Raw genomic sequence first — 18,123 nt, 5'->3', positions numbered from 1 at the left:
TGTGTCTGTGGCGTGCAGTAAGCATGACCCCAATTGCATGAGTTATCTGAAGAACGGAATACCCTAAAGTGCGTTTTTGTTATCGGTGACTGTGCCTGAAATAAAGAAGCGTTCTTGTCCCTGAAAACAAGTAGGTGTGTCGATTTTGATAACTTGCAGATTCAACCGATTAAGCGTGGCATTGATATTTTAGCGCCCCTGTTGGGACATGTTATCAACGTTTCCTTTTCGACAGGGCATTTTCCATGTCACTTACAAATGGCAAAAGTGTCTGTAATTTTTAAAGGAGGAGATAAAAACAACATCTAAAATTACAGGCCGATATTAATCCTACCAGTCTTCTGAAAGGGCACTTAAAAAGTGATGCACAGAAGAATAAACTGTTTTCTCGCTAAGCACAACATACTAACGCCTCTGCAATTTGGGTTTACAAAGCACCGTTCAACTGAGACTGCGTTACTAACACAAAAGGAAATCATTTTAGACTCTTTGGAGCGAGAACACTATGCGCTGGGTATTTTCGTGGCCTTCTCGAAGGCCTTCGGTCGAATTAACCATACCACTCTTTTAGCTAAACTAGAGCACTACGTGTTTCGAGACATACTTCTGACGCTTTTGCAAAGTTACTTAAGAAATAGACAGCAGCAAGTAGGAGTGAACAGCTACACTTCTAATTTTACACGTCTCCGGAGTGATGTTCCTCAAGGCAGCATTCTCGGCCCATTATTATTTAACATTTCCGTAAATGACTTAGTAAACATTAGTGATCATACTAGACTTATCGTATACGCCGATGACACGAGTCTTTTCTTTCCTGGACCTAGCTTGACCGAACTCAGATATAAAGCAAGCAATGTACTTGCGCTTTTAGCAAACTGGATCGTGGTAAACTCTCTACATATAAATGTCTCGAAAACGAAAGCAGTTTTATTCCGTCCGAAAAACAAACCGGCGAACGCAACCTTCAATCTTAGCCTTGCTGGATCCAACGTTGAAATGGTGTCCGTTGTCAAAAGTCTCGTTCTTTTCCACGAAAACCTGTCGTTGGACGCTCGCGTTCAAATGACTTGCTCCAAAGTATCTCGTAGCGTCGGAAAAATATCGCGCTTGCGCTTTCGTTTTTCGAAAAACACAAAATTATTGCTTTATCATTGCCTGCTTTTCTCGGCACTAAGATATTGCTACTTAGTGTGGGGTACTACCACTGTTACGAACATCACCAAAATACATAAGTTTCAAAAGAGAGTTTTACGTATCATTTCTAATGCTGCTCACGACGCACACACCGGGACAATTTTTGAGAAGTAGGTCTAGTCCCACTTCCTAATCTTTACAATTCACTGCTTGCCTCACGCTATCAAACCTCGATGAAGAAATATGACCCTTATCTCAAGGAACTTGCGCCTCTGAAATTAGTTCACACTGTCTATGACATAAGGAACTGGGAACAGTGGCAGCTACCGTACACCCGAACAATTAATTACGGTCACCAGATTACACTTTGCCGACTGTGTTAAATTCTGACTTCCTTGCACATTCCTAACCTGCCTTGTGCAATGTTCTGTCTTTTTCATGTGTAATATTGCTTTTTCTCGAGCCTATAGCCTCCTAGTTTGAATAAGTAAACTTCCTTGTTAGCTACATTTTTCCGCGCTTGTTTTTTGCTTTTGTTTTTTGCTCCGTGCACTGTTATTGCCTTGACACTTTTGTTTGTTTGTTATTACAGTGTGCAAAAAACGGGAAGGAATTTGTCGTAAAGTTTTGTTGTTTAAACCCTTGTCTCCATATATCCTTTCTTTTCCGTTCATGAAGTGAAAATGTACTCGCCGTGAGTTTAATTTTTTCTTACATGTGTATTTTTGTTTCATTTTTTTTCTGTTAATTTCCATACACCTTTTTTAACTCAGCACTGCGTCGCTGTCATCAACCTATGCAGAATGGGATGTGCGTGTTTTCATTCAGAAGAATGGGATATACATAGGAGCACGTATTGCGCCGTCGCTCACCTATTTGTATTTAGTTATGAATGACAGAGCATTCGATATTGCCTCAAGGGATCAAATGTTACAAAAGTGTTCCCCTTTGTAGATGATTACCTTATTGTACTTGAATGTGAACCGGCAAATCTTCCTGCAGGGGTGACTAAAGTTTGTTCTTTTTTTGCAGACGTCCTTTCGCCACTGAAAATATCTCATGAAGTGCCTGCCTGTCGATGACCCCATTAAGTTCCTAGACCTGACTCTGTTTTTTAATGATGTTCATGTATGCTGGGCCTTTGAACCGAGAAGCAGGAAGCCTCTACTTCCATACTGCTCTTCACACTCTAAGCTAGCGAAACGAAGCATTGCCGTGTCTTGTTTCGGCAATGCCATGAGAAAATTTTGTAGGCATAAGACCACGCACAGTTTATCATGCCAGGTTGAAATGCTTTTTGCTTCAGGATACTCTCTTCACATGATAGCTTCGGTGGCGGAGGGTATGCTGACGAAACTGAATCTCAATTGGCACTACTTTCAACCTAGTCAGCCGAGGAAAAAATGTATCCGTAATTTCATGCATTCATTTTTTATCCCACAATCTGAAAAGAGCAGGAAAACGAGCTGGAGTAGATGTTGTTTTTCCAGCGCCTGTAAAATTGAGGACTTTAAGCGCGCGTGTATATCGGCCTGAAAAGCATGTCGCATTGTTGCTGTGTGCACGAAGAAGCATGAGAAGAAATATGTTCAGTGCCGAGAAAATTTGGTGTATTCAATCCCTTTGTCCTGTGGTGGATCGTACGTCGGCCAAACAGGTCGTTGCTTAAATGAAAGACTTAAAGAGCGCAACAATAATGTGAAGAGTGCCGTCCGCCATATCGGGATTCATTCTAGTGATTGTTCTTGCCGCCCAATGTTCGAGAATAACAAAATTGTAGCAAAAAGCAAAGGTAAGCTCACCAGGTAGATAAGTGAGGCACCAGAGATTATGAGGATAGGTACGGAAAGCATAAGCACCCATTCTGTTGCAGCCGCCGCGGTAACTGAGTGGTTACGGCGCTCGGCTGCTGGCCCGAAAGACGCGGGTTCGATTCCGGTCGCGGCGGTCGAATTTCGATGGAGGCGATATTCTAGAGGCCCGTGTACTGTGCGATGTCAGGGCACGTTAAACAACCCCAGGTTGTCGAATTTTCCGGAGACCTTCACTACGGCGTCCCTCATAGCCTGAGTCGCTTTGGGACGTACGTTAAACCCCCATAAACCAAACCAAACGAACCCAAACCATTCTGTTGCTATCTCGAAAAAAGAGCACGAATACTTGATGTCCTAGATTACGTGCATCGGCAAAGCTTTCGCACGCTCAGAATGATTAGCCTGTGAAACTTGATGTTTTATATGTATTTTTCTGTTTTTCTGCGATACCAGCGAGTATTTAAGCACTGGTATCCTGAATAAAACCATTCTGTTGTTAGCTCAGCGCTGTGTTTTCTCCCTTCCCTGTTCGGCTTCGAGCCGTTGCGCCAGTTGACAAGAACTCGAAGTTGTGCTCGCTGTGCACAAGTTCCAACCCTAGCTATATGGACACCACTTCGCTATTGTCACGGACCATCATTCTCTATGGTGGCTCCTCGGACTTCGCGATCCATCTGGTCGTCTGGCGCGCTGGGCATTGCGCTTACAAGAATATACCTTTGCTGTCTCGTACAAAAGTGGCCGCCGTCACGCTGATGCAGACTGCTTGCCACGCCACCCATTGCCGACCCCAGTCAACGATGAAGACTGTTTCGAAGGGTGTTTAGCCTCGCTCGCGCCAAGTTCCCCAGTATGGCTACCTTTCGGCGAGAGCAACGTAGCTAGCACTCACTGCAGCCCCTTACAGAAGCGGCAGAAGGAAGAACAGACTCAACGCCATTTATTGTCAAAGATGGCATTTTGTTCAAGAATAACTACTCCGTCGATCGTGCTGCCCTGCTTTTTGTCATTCTAAAAAGTCTCCGCGTGAAAGTTTTCCATGCTATGCACGATGACATCACATCTGGATATCTAGGCTTCTCTGGCACTCTGCAACGAATTCGCCAGCGTTTTTATTGGCCTCAAGTTTATAAGACCACCAAGCAGTACGTTGCAACATGTGAAGAATACCAACGATTTAAGGCACGAACCACCACGCTGGCCGACCCTTTCCAGCCCGTGAAAGCACCCACTTCCCCTTTTGAAAAGGTTGGAATTGACCCATTTGATCCTTTCCCAAAGTCTTTAGAGGGACACCGCTGGGTGATTGTGTGCGCAGATTATTTCACCAGATACGTGGAGACCGCCGCTCTCGTTACCGCAAAGGCTGGTGATGTTTCATCGTTTCTTCTACACGCTGTTATTCTCTGGAATGGGGCACCCCGTGTTATAATAAGTGATCGTGGAAAGCAGTTTGCAGCTGATGTCGTAGAAGAAATGCTCCAGCTTCGTGGATCGGACTACCGACACTCCACACCGTGCCACCCGCAGACCAACGGTCTTACCGAGCGCACCAACCGTACTCTGACAACCACGCTGTCCATGTACGTCTCGTCTGGTCATCGCAACTGGGGCACAGTGCTACCATATATGACATACACCCATAACACTGCCAATCATGAGGTCACCGGGTATTCTCTCTTCTATTTGTTCTATGGCCGAACTCCCCGAGTTTTTCTCGATAACATGTTCCCGTTTTCCCGCAACGAAAATGCGTCCGTTGGCCAGATACTATGCCGTGCCGAAGAAGCCCGTCGAATAGCCCGCTTACGTATAGCCCGCTCGAATAGCCCGCTTACGTACCGTGGCCTCACAGCGCCGTTCGAAAGAATATTACGACCTGCATCATCGTGTGGTGACTTACTCTCCAGGAGGCTTTGTCTGGCTTTGTGCACCAATCCGCAAGAGAGGACTGTATGACAATTTCCTGTACAAGTACGATTGCCCCTTCGTCGTGTTAGACCAACTGGCTGACGTGAATTACGTCATCGCCAAGGTGACGACGGATAAACACCGTTCCCGCAAGAAACAAGTTGTTCATGTGGCTCGCTTGAAGCGCTGCCATTGTCGATCTACCTAACCTTATTGACGACGAGAGTCACCTGCCCGCGGGGAAATTCTTACGCCGAGGAGATCGAGGAGGAAGAGGAAAGAGGCGCGCGCAGACTGATCCGGGCTCTGGGCCGCCGGCGGCCAGCTTTCATCAGCAGAGCTCTCACCTGTACTAAAGCCATTTCATCGGCTACAATATATATATATATATATATATATATATATATATATATATATATATATATATTAGGAAGCCAACAGTCACCGAAACCAAGGTGCATAGCAGAATGTTTGTAATTTTTTTAAATTTGTAGTGCCAATCACTTGTTTTAAGGAAAATTACTTATAAAGCAGCAGAAAAAAACAACCATGCCGCAGGTCGGATCCGAACCCACGACCTCCGAATATCGCGTCCAGTGCTCTACCAAGTGAGCTAGGGCGACGGCTGTCCAGTCTGCTGCTTTCGTGGGTATTTATGTTTTGCGTGTAAGCGAACCTTGAGTGTGTTCAACAGCGCCACCCTCGTCCATAGCGGTGGACGTAGCACGTCCTGTAATACCGCGAGTGTGACGTAGAACGTCATCTAACGGCCAGGACGGAAACTGTGCGAGAGCCCTCTTATGCCACCTATAGCATCAAGACTGCCAGAACAGAGACCCTCGTTAAGCTAATAGCAGACAAGGCAAATGATATGAGGGGCTCGTTTGACAAACATAATAAGGAAGCCAACAGTCACCGAAACCAAGGTGCATAGGGGAATGTGTGTAATTTTTTTTAATTTGTAGTGCTAATCAGTTGGTTTAAAGAAAATTACTTATAAAGCAGCAGAAAAGAATAACCGTGCCGCCGGTGGGATCCGATCCGACGATCTCCGAATATCGCGTCCGGTGCTCTACCAACTGAGCTACGGCGACGGCTGTCCAGTCTGCTGCTTTCGTGGGTATTTATGTCGTTCGTGGGTAGATGACGTTATACGTCACAATCGCTGTATTACAGGACGGGCTACGTCCACCGCTATGGACGAGGGTGGCACTGGTGAATACTCTTAAGGTTCGCTTACACGCAAAACATAAATACCCACGAAAGCAGCAGACTGGACAGCCGTCGCCGTAGATCAGTTGGTAGAGCACCGGACGCTATATTCGGAGGTCGTGGGTCCCGATCACACCGACGGCATGGCCGTTTTTTCTGCTGCGTTATAAGTGATTTTCTTTAAACCAATTGATTTGCACTGCTAATTAAAAAAATATTACAAACATTCCCCTATGCACCTTGGTTTCGGTGACTGTTGGCTCGCTTTATATGTTTGTCCAACGGGCCCCTCATTTCATTTGCCTTGTCTGCGTATAGCTTAACGGGGGTCTCGGTTCTGGCAGTCTTGATGCCATAGGTAGCATAAGAGGGCTCTCGCACAGTTTCCGCCCTCGCCGTTAGATGACGTTCCACGTCACACTCGCGGTAAAACAGGACGTGCTACGTCCGCCGATATGGACGAGGGTGGCGCTGGTGAACACTCTCAAGATTCGCTTACAGCAAAACATAAATACCCACGAAAGGAGCAGACTGGACAGCCGTCGCCGTAGCTCAGTTGGTAGAGCACCGGACGCGATATTCAGAGGTCGTGGGTAAGGATCCCACCTGCGGCATGGTTTTTTCTGCTGCTTTATAAGTAATTTTCTTTAAACCATTTGATTGTCACAACAAATTTTTTAAAAAAGTTACAAACATTCCCCTATGCACCTTGGTTTCGGTGACTGTTCGCTTCCTTAATATGTTTGTCAAACGAGCCCCTCATTTCATTTGCCTTGTCTGCTAATAGCTTAACGGGGTCTCGTTTCTGGCAGTCTTGATGCTATAGGTGGCATAAGAGGGCTCTGGCACAGTTTTGCGCCCTCGCCGTTAGATGACGTTCTACGTCACACTCGCGGTATTACAGGACGTGCTACGCCCACCGCTATGGACGAGGGTGTCGCTGGTGAACACTCTCAAGGTTCGCTTACACGCAAAACATAAATACCTACGAAAGCAGCAGACTGGACAGCCGTCGCCGTAGCTCAGTTGCTAGAGCACCGGACGCGATATTCGGTGGTCGTGGGTCCCGATCCCACCAGCGGCATGGTTGTTTTTTCTGCTGCTTTGTAAGGAATTTTCTTTAAACCAATTGATTGGCACTTCAAATTAAAAAAAATTACAAACATTCCCCTATGCAACTTGGTTTCAGTGACTCTTGGCTTCCTTAATGTTTATCAAACGAGCCCCTCATTTTATTTGCCTTCTCTGCTAATATATATATATATATATATATATATATATATATATACTATATATATATATATATATATATATATATCCGTATTAAGGAAGCCAACAGTCACCGAACCCAAGGTGCAAGGGGAATGTTTCTATTTTTTTAATATCTACTGCCGAACAATTAGTTTTTTTAAAGAAAATCACTTATGAAGCAGCAGATATATATATATATATATATATATATATATATATATATATATATATATATATATATATATATATATATATATATATATATATATATATATATATATATATATATATATATATATATATACGTTTTAAGGAAGCCAACAGTCACCGAACCCAAGGTGCAAGGGGAATGTTTCTATTTTTTTAATATCTAGTGCCGATCAATTAGTTTTTTTAAAGAAAATCACTTATGAAGCAGCAGATATATATATATATATATATATATATATATATATATATATATATATATATATATATATATATATATATATATATATATATATATATATATATATAAATATATATATATATATATATATAGTTTAGAGAGATAACAGGCTTATCGGCTGGAACCCACCAGCAGCAACCTCCATCACCTCACCGAAATCCGGAGCGAGCAGCGCCAGCACTCCAGCAAGCCCCGGCGGAGAATCAGGTCCTCCTCGATCAGCGCAGCGTAAGCTGCCTTCCACGGTGGAGGGCCATGTTGATACCTTATCGGAAAGAACCACTTCCCAGCACCCCTCTGTCACGGTACGATCTCCGCAAGCGCGGCGGTTGGCACAAAGCGTTCGTCAAAAGTGTCATTCAGGCCACGTGAGTACGTCGACTGTCTTTCGTTCATCCTAGCGGCAGCATTCCTCAAATAACTCTAAATTTTAAAAGTTAAGAAAAATTGTGGATGAACGGATTAGGCATGAACTCCAGAGTCATATTCGAACATGTTAGTTGCTATTTGGTTTCACAGACATATTCCAGCCCGCCGCGGTGGCTCAGTGGTTAGGGCGCTCGGCTACTGATCCGGAGTTCCCAGGTTCGAACCCGACCGCGGCGCTGCGTTTAGATGGAGGCGAAACGCTAAGGTGCCTTTGTGCTGTGCGATGTATGTGCACATTAAAGGCCCACAGGTGGTCGCAATTATTGCGGAGCCCTCTACTGCGGCACCTCTTTCTTCCTTTATTCTTTCACTCCCTCCTTTATCCCTTCCCTTACGGCGTGGTTCATGTGACCGCAGATATGTGAGACAGATACTGCGCCATTTCCTTTCCCCAAAAACCAGTTTTCAATTTTTTTTTCATATTCCAAGAACCCTTCCGAAAACTCGAGAAAACAGGACAAGTTGCCACCTGGAGGGCGGTCCACAACCGATAGGAACTCATCCTTACTTCGTGACAGCAACATTTCTTAGTCAACAGTCATTTTGCTGTATTCAGGCAAAATATAATTTTTAGACGCATTAGTAGAGATTGCCGTACCATCACCTCTTTGATCTGTACGGTTAAAAAAGAATCCTCTGTACCCAACCATGTTAAGGGTATTGCAGCCCTTGTAGTACCATGCTTCGGTCAACATAAATGTATTAAATTTAAAGCTAAACAAGTTTTAAAGGCTATTGATAGCGTTATCCCTGTTTATTGCCGAACTGGTGTTCATATGTAGGGCAGATGTGCTCGACAAAGAGGGAATAAAACGGACTCAGGTAGAGAAAATTCTTGATAGTCCATACTGAACGGCTAATGCGCCTTTTGAAAGTCAGTTTATCTTTGGAAGGTAGTGTTCTCTGGCAATCTTTATTATCTTAGAGCTGTCTGTCGGCTTCGCAAATATTTTGCCATTGAACGAACACGCTGATTTTCATTTATGCTCTGTTTTCGACTTGCTGACCAGGCCAAGCAGCCGTTAACGCGCGGGACAAAGATGATCATTGACATATAGAGGTGCTTAGCCATTGTCAGAGCCATTGTCATTGAAGCCTATGTCTGCGTTGGTGAACCTAGCTTTCGTTGCTCTCTTGAGTGTCACATCACGTTTTGCGCGTGATTTAAATTACACTATTATATTTGGCTTGTCTGGGTAGCGGGTTGGCACTCGATAGCAGAGTTCAATACGAGCAGGCGTGATTGGGAATTCGATGGCAGTGCCTATTCTGGATACGATGTCTGGAACATTTTCGCCTTCTTTTCTTTCAATAACTTGGATTGTTTCTCGAGTATCGTTCTAGGGTCACAATTCGCTTTTCGTATTCCTCTGCCTTACTTCAAGATGATCGCACTTTGAACAAAGTGTGTGGTTGTCGTTTTGCAAGGCGGTGTTTTGCAACTTCAGCCTCCAACTTCATTTTCAGTTCTTCAGTTGTGGAATCTGCAAATTCCATGCACTGGACTACGTTTCTATGTTCATTTCGCACCTCAAGCAGTTCAGTGTGAAGGCCTCGCTCGGACGCCTCACGTAGCAACTTGAGCTCTTTGCGGAGCTCATCTTTAAACTTCAGGATATCTGCTTTTATTTCCTCTTTAAATTTTGCCAGCTCCTTACCCGTTGAGGTAACACTCAAGATGCACACACCCACACGTCAAACTTGGGCATCAGCGACGACAGCTAGGGAAGAAGTGCACACAAGACACTGACCTGCGGGAAAAGCAGACCGGTGTTCATGGGTTGTTCCAGTCGTCGTCGCCGCTACCAAGTGACCTCGGCGGGCCAATTGTGGCTCCTTATAGGTCCAGAGCGTTGATGACCGTGCCGCCTGACGTTGAACGATCTATAGATGGGTTTCTTGTGCTGGTATGCGGCACGCTGACACCTCACCGGTGCAGACACGTGCGGTTGGCTGGCAATTCAGGCTTCAATACCACTGTATCCAAGGTAATCTGCAGGAAAAGCAGAACGGTGCAGAGGTTGTTCCAGCCATCGTCTCCGTAACCTGCGTGACTCTCCTAGCTCCGTTCGTAAGCTGGCATACCTGCCTTTTTCTCCGACCGCAGTTGTAATTCGTCTCATCTATATGGTCGCCACATCAAATATATCTCATTAAAATGCTTGAGACTATTCAAAACAGCTTCCCGGTACATTGTATGTAAGTATAGTCCCCTCGCCAGTATCTTCCAGCTTAAAACCCTTAATGATTTAGAGATACTTGAAATTCGTCGTTCACTTTCACTTCTGTGTTTATTTCTTAATTATGTTTACACCCGCCACACATTTTACCTCTAAAATCACCTTGCCGCTCTTCAGCGCTCTTGCATAATCATTTTAGCTTCAATCGTATGCATAGCAAAACTCAATCATTTAATTCATCTGCATTACCTAAAGAAATTAGGCTCTGGAGTGATAGTTTCAGATGCTTTTATATTGTTCTCTGATGTACCACAGTTTTTGATTGTACCTGATTACTATTTCTTTGCATATTCGTGTTTGCACTTTTTTCGTCCAATAAGGTTCTTTTTTCGTCCAATCAGGTGTTCTTTCATGTTCTTGTCTGATGTTGCGCTATTTTATACGCCATGCACTACCAACAACCCCAAACCGCCACCTTACAGTGTTCTTTCATGTCCTTGTCTGATGTTACGCTATTTTGTACGTAACTTTTTTCGTATTTACAATTTTTTTCAGTTCAGATGTTACTTTTGCTCCGTTTTAAATCATCTTTGTGTTCGTAGTTTTTGCTTTATGCCACGTCAATTGTACCGTTATTGTTATTTATTATTTCTGTTACATCTGTATATTCCGTTTCCTTTATGTCTCGCTCACTCAATGCTCTTCGGTGCCTGTGAGGCATCAATAAATAACACACACACGCTCGCGATACACGCACACATACGCACACACACGCACACACACACACACACACACGCACACGCACGCACACACGCACGCACACGCACACACACACACACAAGCTGCAGTGCCATCCTCCACCGCGACGTCAGATCCCACCGGTCTCGTCGCCGGGCTCCGACGCACCATCGCTGCCCTCCACCCGTCGCCTGCAGCTCACCACTGTAAGACTGCCCCTTTCGTCTTCAAGGATCTGGCAACATGCACGCAAACATTTCTCCGCGACCACCCCGTCCGCAGGCCTTTCCAGTCACCTTAAAGCGGGCTCTACCCAGTTCTCTGTCGCGACGACAAAACCTTCACCCTGCGCGTTAACGGGAACGACTTCCGCGTCTCTATCGACCGGCTGAAGCCAACCTACATCGACTCTGCCGAATCACGAAATGACAGTGCACCCACAGACGTCCATTCACGACCCTCGACATCGCAGCCTACTTCTGCGATGACGAGGGTCGCTATGGACGTCGGGTACGCTGCGCAGATTTTTACAAGCCGTGAGGGCTCTCCACTCCGCGGGGGAGGAGGGGGGTGATGTGGCGACACATTCTGCGCATATTTCCGCACAGCCTCCGCCTTGTTATCATCCTGCCCAGCCTAACACGGCCACACGCTGGACTGCGTTTCCGATACAGCACAGCGCCACCGCTGCGTCACCCGAGGCATGCGTCACCGACGGTGGCTACAAAAACAGGCTGCCCGGCTGGGAAGAGTGGCTTCCTTCCTTCCGCTACCGAGACGACCGTAGCGTCGGTATGCTCATCCGCTGCCATCGGCAATCGAATAAATCTTTGTCACGTTTTCATGTGGGGATTCGTCCTTCGGCAGAAACGACATCCCACGTAAGCCTCAGTGGGTCTCACGCTAGGACATTCCGTAGTTTTTAAAATCTTGGTTACTTTTAGCTGGGACAACTTGCGTATATCTCTTTCTGACAGGCGTCAAAGTCGGGCCACATAATTCCGAAACTAGTGTACAATTTGTGGGCCAATCGATCGTTTGCCGCAGAATGCTCCGAATAGCGTCATACTGTTCGGCGTTTAGTGCAGCATATACTGACTAGTTAAGTTACAGTCTGGCTCACGGCAGGAATTCGAATCGGCAACCTCTGTTAGGTGTGTTAACGCTCGATACTGTATCGCAGCCTCAGCGTGAGTTCAATTTTTGAATCTTACAAATGTACTTGAAATAACGCGGCTTTTTTGTGAAGTGAGCAACAGGAGGGCTTGTGATGATGATTGTTTGCAGATCAGGCCCGTAAAGTATGTGCTTAAGATTATTTCAACTGTTCTTGCTCATCTTTACAATAACTGTCTTTCACAAGGGCAAATTCCGAAAAAAATGCGTTGTAAAGGTTTTTGCTCTCTTCAGAAAAGTTGACAAAACACAAATTTCAAACTGTGTACCTATCTCCATATTCCCGATTTTCTCCAAAGGGCTTGAATTGGTATGTTATCTCCCTTTATTTACGAGCATATCTTAAAAACCCCGCATCAGCATGGTTTCCACAAATCCTTGTCGAATGAACTGGCCCTCCTTAAGCAAAACGAACTAATCCTAGAATCCTTTGAGGCACGTTTATTAGCCTCAGGTGTTTTTATCGGCTTGTACAACGGCTTAGATTCCATTGATCTCAAACTTTTGCCTCGTGAATTGAGTAGTAAGTGACTTGAATCAAATTTCAGTCAAAGCAATTTGTTATGTTAACGGCTTATGAACAAATGTCCTTCCTGTTCATGTAAGTGTCTCTTAAGGAAGCATCTTGGGCCTTCGTTGGTTTAACGTTTTCGGCAATGATCTTATTAAAATTGATCCCGACACCCCGTACATTATGTACGTTGATGACACCAAACTTCTGTTTTCATCCAAATCCCCAGATGGTTTGGTCCTTCGTGCTAACAGCGTGCTTTCTAAAATAGATCAGTGGTCCCTCAAGAACGGTCTAATCATCAACACCGAAAAAACCAAAGCCTTAATCTTTCATACAAAAAATAAATGAATGTCACGTTACGGGGAGATATAGTGCTTAACACCTGTCCCATTGAAGTTGTACGATCAAGCTTATGCTTAGGTGTGCACTTTTATCACGATATTTCGTGGCACTTCCATGTGAATTTCCTCCATGGCAAACTGTCACAGGTGTTGGGTTTTGTCCATTCCCACAGGTATCTGACGCAATCCGTAAAACTGCCAATTTATAATGCATTTTTTCTTAGTCACCTTAGAACTGTCTCGTATGGCGACAACTTCAAACACAAATATTCGTCAGTTGTTTGTTTTTCAGAAGGAAGTTCTCCGTGCCATATGCGAGGAGGCTCACGACATTCATTCCACTCCTCTTTTCAGTACGCTTAGAACCCTAAAATTTCCTGCCTTAATACACCACCATTTATTGTCCAGTTACAGACGAAATGAATAGAATATTTGGGTTGTCAGCTCTCTCGTTATTATCCCAAATCGCGTGCCCCTTACACAACTAGAGCTTTCGAGACTTGCTGTGTTGCTCACCTATGTATGAGTTATGGTCAGCATTCGTTACGCCATCGGCTACCGAGTTTACTGAATGATCTTTCCAGATGTAATATTGATGGGCTGGCTTGTTCCGCAAGAAATATATACGAAGTGTGTTTTCGCCCATGACTTTGCACGGTTCTACTTGTGCTCTTCTTTTTAAGGTGAAAGCCTTGTAGGCTCATGACTCGCCAGCGGGGATGTTCGCAGAAAAGTGCAACACCATAGCTGTTAGTCAAACTGACGACGTCATAGAGATGAGGCACCAAAGCAACTACAAGTCTGAAACAACGTGGAAGCAGTTTCGCGGAGGCGCCACCGAGATAAATGTGGTGGCACCGCAAACAAATTATAAAGCCGTGTGGTTGATGAGACTGTGAAGTCATTAAGTCCGAGAGGAGCGTTCTCCAGGCACTCTTGTCAGACGCCCCCTGAAAGCCAGGCTAGAAGGATGCCGCCTAAACGCTCTTTGTAGTCTTTAATCAACACCTTCACCACACAACAGCTACATAAGCAGCAACACCACGCTAAAGGTTTTCGCCTCACCGCCCTTTAGGTCAACGAAGTGCCCCCTGAATTTGTCCTTTCATTTTCATGTGCTTTTCATGCATTTCTGCGTACTTTAAAATTGTTTACGAATTTGCCTTTGGTATTTCGTTCTTCTTTTCCGTTTTTGTCTAACAATTTTTCCTCCTGCCCTTCTGCTGCCATTCTAAACGGAACTTGGGGCCAGTCAAGCTGTCTTCTTTGCAGCTTTTTCCCGTCGTTTTCCATCACGACCTTGTAAATCTTTGTTTGTGGAAATAAACAAAATTTTCTGTGATATGCAAGAGAGCCGTTTGTTTTGCAGTGGGCGTCTTCAGCCTGATAATAGTTGTTGAATCGAAAGAAAACACACTACCTAAAAAACGGTGGTAGCTAGTGATGACCCCTCATTTGTCACATCTGAAGTGGGATTTGAGATATTTCACACTTCTGAAAAACCTAGAACCAGCTCCAGTTCCATGTTAAAAGAAATGCGGACATGAGACTTGTGCTGCCAAAGTATAAAAGTTTCTAGAAAGCAAATATTCAGTTACTGTAGCCGACACAAGCTGAAATTATTTTCTTCCCCTTTTCGGTACCTGAATGCGCACTTGCTTAATGCGTGTGTGTGCACTCGCAGCCTAGCAGAACCGAGCATAGGCTGAAACATTTTCTCTCCCGAACTACGCAGTGCTCGATCTGAAGCCTGCTTGCTCATCTGCCATCGGGCAAATACTTTCCCTTTCCTTACCATTGGACAGTTGATATTGAATCACCAGCCGATCGTGGCTGGAGCGAGGTCAATATTGAATGCGGCAGGTCAGCCTCATTTCGCGGCCGCGATTCTGCACGGCCTCCGCATCTCGCTCCCGATATACGCGGTAGCAACTGCAGACTTGCGGTGTCCGGAGCCGGTTTCGTTCATGGAATCAGCGAGAGCCTTCCAGCGCCTTTGGCTGGGCGTTGTTATAACGTCCTGTTTTCATGAACGGGTTGTGGCGGCCGAGACACTAGAACCAATGGATGGCTTTGAGCCAGAGAAGGTAAGGCATAGATTTTTTAAACTCCGCATAATGTCTCAGCTCTCCCAGATAAATATGGTGGAGATACAAAGTTCATTAACTACGGGAAAAACCCTAGGTTATCATGTAGGATAAAAACAGCAGGAACGGTTCCGAAAAAAATTGCTAATTTCTCACAGTACTACACAAACCTTTTTTTACAACCTACTTAAAGCTCCATATAACCGCCAGCTACCAGAGGTGAGCAAAACGCGCTCAAACATCATTCGCTGTGAAAGCAAGAGAGAGAGAGAAACAACTTCATTGATAGCACTGATTTATTTTGTGCAAATTAGTGTGCGTCCGAAGATTCCTTCTTCTTATCTTTGACAATGTGGCTCAATTTGCAAAAATTTCCACAGCAATTATGTTTGTCTAAATTTCCAATATTTTCAGATTTTTGTTACGTACGGTGGAAGAGCAAAGAAATGCTTCAAAAAGGTTAAGACCTTGATCAGACTCTCTCAATACCATGGTAATGCTGAATTTATGGCCTAATTTTTATTTGTAAATAATACACAGTAGGTCGTTGATCCTAGAAGCTTTTGTTACAAGGCAACAAAGGTTAACGGCGCTCATTACTGCTAGCATTCAACTGCTAGCATGACTGCCCATGCTTTGGCACCGGCAAGCTTGACCTGTATAATCGCCGCTCCGTGAGGTGGGTGCTCTATACACAACGGCGTTGGAGCGTGGAATAGCAGAGAGAGATATGATTGAATTTCCTTTGAACAATATGAACAATGTGCTTAGAAATCATACGAGTGCCTCGAACAAAGATAAATATTTTTTCTCCCCATAACGACCAACGCTGTCGAACCGGAATTTTTGTTTCGGCTGGCGTTTAGGTTTAGCGTTCGGGTGCAGGTTCCCGTTCGGCTCCGTTCCGGTTTACACGGCTTCTAACAGTTTCGCGCTCTGCTGCTGATCAGGAGTAACCTGGTACTAACCTGACCGCGGAAGCTATGTTTCGATGGAGCCCAAGCGCAAAGGCGCCCGTGCGGTGTGCGATGGCAGTGCGCGTTAAAGATCCCCAGGTGGTCTAAATTATTCCGGAGCCCTCCATTACGGCTCCTCTTCCTTCCTTTCTTCTCTCAGTCGCTTCTTTATCCCTTCTCTTACGGCGCGGTTCAGGTGTCCGCCGATATGTGAGACAGATACTGCGCCATTTCCTTTACCCAAAAGCCAATTCAATTCAAACAGTTTCAAATGGTTTAGGAGCTAAAACTACCTTGAACTTCGAGCGATCTTTAATTAAATTTTTGGGAACCTTGTTTCTTCGCATTTTTTTCTGCGTGGCGTCTGTTACAAGCATACAAAGATAAAATTTACTTTATGCCTGAGGTTTTATCTGTCAACCCGAATTTATTATCCGCGGCAAAAGACGTTGGCACAAGTGTATGACGGCAACACCCGTAATTCAAAGTGAGAAATTTATTTGGTCTGCTAAACACTACTGTGTTTTCTTGATTTTATGCAGCATTTGTTTATTTCTCTGCTTCGTCCCGTCCAGCACTATACTTTCATATACATATGGTTTAGAAATAGAGAGGAAAACGCGTATATTATTCCAATATTAACAACGTATCACGCAAATTAGGTGGTTGATTGAGTGAGAAAACGTTTGATGCGCAGAGGAAATCGCAGTTAGTCGGGTGGGCCCTAATTTGAGGCGCCCATTGGCTGTTGCCGCCGCTCTTGCCCGGTTCACCAGAGAAAGCTGGTCTTCCGAACGTGAGCCACTTCAGCGCAGAAAGCGCAATGAGGATCGTACAAATTTGGAAACACATAGTTGTTTTTGACTGGGTTTATATAGCTTCTCGACTGCTTCTCGACTAAGCATGAGTGCTTAATGCTCAAGCAATGAGCAATCATCACACAGCTATCGCTACGGAATGCGCTGTAGAAGCAGGCGGTAGAGTGCATCGACGGGATACCGGCAAGTTATCTCAAGGGACGAAAGATCTCTTTATGAAACGTCAAAGCATAGAAACATCTAAATCTACAGAGAGAATAAAGCTGGTGGAGCTATTCAAAACGAGTAAATAAGCGCAAGATAGCTAACATAAGGAAGTTTAATATTGTCGCCGACAAACGTAGCGCGAATCATAAGAGGATTTGAATCGAACGGCCAAACAGACCAGCTGCACGCACCCCAGCGGAAGCGTTGTCTTCGTCGCTCCGTCTTGAGCCAAGTCGTGCTGCTCGACCGCATGGCGGCGCCGGCAGAATGTGAGCAATGTGACATTATGAAGAGAATCGAGCATCGACTAAACAATGGATGTAGCCTAACGTGGTGAAGAGGAAGCTAGGCATATATGTAAAAACCAGACGCACGAGATAAGAGACAAAGAGGCCCATTTTATTAGCAATATGGATAAGATAGTTGAAGTAGGCGAAGCGTAGTACACAAATTTATAGAGTACCCAATGTAATCAGAACACTAATGAGACAGGCAGTAGCCTACCGCCATCGTACATTCCACCAGCAATGATAGAGGAAATAAAGAAAGCCTTAGGAGCAATGCAAAGGAAGAGAGGAGCTGGTGCTCGAGGATCAGGTAACAGCATAGCTGCGGAATAACGGCGCTCAGGTTGTGCTATAAAAATTGCCACCCTGTATACACAATGTCTTATGACCTCGACCGTACCAGAAGCTTGGAAGAGCGCTAACATTATCTTAATTCATAAGAAAGGATAAGTTAAGGACTTGAAAAATTACAGACCGATCATCTTGCTGTACGTTGCCTACAAGTTATTTCCTAAGGTAATCGCTAATAGAGTCACGACAACGTTAAACTTCAATCAGCGAAACTATCAGACAGACTCTCGTAAATGATACCCAAGAATTGCCCACATGCAGACTCTCCA

This window comes from Amblyomma americanum, chromosome 2 (assembly GCF_052857255.1).
Source record: "Amblyomma americanum isolate KBUSLIRL-KWMA chromosome 2, ASM5285725v1, whole genome shotgun sequence".
Taxonomy (NCBI): domain Eukaryota; kingdom Metazoa; phylum Arthropoda; class Arachnida; order Ixodida; family Ixodidae; genus Amblyomma; species Amblyomma americanum.
This window is presented reverse-complemented; position numbering follows the sequence as displayed.